Source organism: Hyaena hyaena, unplaced genomic scaffold (assembly GCF_003009895.1).
Source record: "Hyaena hyaena isolate Hyena2069 unplaced genomic scaffold, ASM300989v1 scaffold_5680, whole genome shotgun sequence".
NCBI lineage: Eukaryota > Metazoa > Chordata > Mammalia > Carnivora > Hyaenidae > Hyaena > Hyaena hyaena.
The window spans coordinates 1-1,033 of NW_024086267.1; the positions used below are offsets into that span (position 1 = coordinate 1).

The 1,033-nt window shown below is 46.9% G+C and overlaps 1 long non-coding RNA gene across 1 annotated transcript; it reads left to right on the top strand.

Moving 5' to 3' along the window:
• The first annotated feature begins 18 nt into the window (after positions 1-18).
• LOC120227834 lies at positions 19-1,020 on the top strand. Its single transcript, XR_005527347.1, has 2 exons — positions 19-233; positions 496-1,020. It is a non-coding gene; the product is annotated as an uncharacterized LOC120227834 (long non-coding RNA).
• Positions 1,021-1,033: the final 13 nt, after the last annotated feature.

A 1,033-nucleotide genomic window follows, 5' to 3' on the forward strand; every position in this document is an offset into this window, starting at 1 on the left:
AATGGTGTCTGCATCTGGGCTGTGAGGTGTACTCTCCACAGTGTTGAGGGGGGAAGAGCAGCCATGAGGGGGCAGAGTTTCTTTATTACTGTTTTATTCACAGATCAAAAGCACAGCTCTGTTTGGGCTTGAGAGACACTGGGGTGACCTCTCATGTCCTTCTAATTCCTGTTGCCACTGACTTCTTCTCTTCCAGCTGATTTCCTGGTGATACCTGCTCTCCAAGGTGAAAGGTGAGGCAAAGTCTAGCTTCATCCCTGCTCATGGCACTTCCTCCCACAATGCCTACTACTCCCTCCTGGGGCCTCCTCAGTGGGGTGAGAGGAAAGAACTTGACATTCATGTTGTAAAGAGAAAGGATATCTGTCTTCAAGAAAGGGAAGAGCTGCCTTAGGAGGAGAACTGAGTTATTCTTTGTGGGCTGGTGGGTTGGGGCTCAGTGTCTTGCTGGATGTAGGCAGGAGGTTGACCTCAGTTTCTGTCTTTCCAACACAGCTGCTTGCCTCTGCAAAGTTTGCAAGTTGAGAAGACAGTAGAGAGTCAGCTGGCAAGATGGAAGTCATGATCCAACCAACATCACCGCTGCCACATTTTATTGGTTAGAAGATAATTCCAGGTCTTGCCCACACTCATTGGGAGGAGATTCCACAAGGCCATGTGGACCAGAAGATGGAGACCATTAGGCCTTATTATAATCTGTATGGGGATGTTCCAGGTGACAGATGGCAGGCATGGAGGGTAGCACAGTCTCTGAACTGGTTGTGTTCATACACAGGCTGCACAGTCGCTGACCAAGATGATTATAACTCTGGGTTCCATGTTGGACAAGATGATCTACAGAGCTGAGCTGTGTTATCAAAGCAGGGTCCTAGATACAAGATTCACACTGTGATTTGGAAAGCCCTGTCTCCACTTTGTTGAACCTGAGAGGTCATCTTCTCTGATCATTTCCCCCTTTACTTTTCAGACCTTCTAAACTCTAGAAAAGTACCATCACTAAACTGAACTGTTTTGTTTTGTTTTGTTTTGTTTT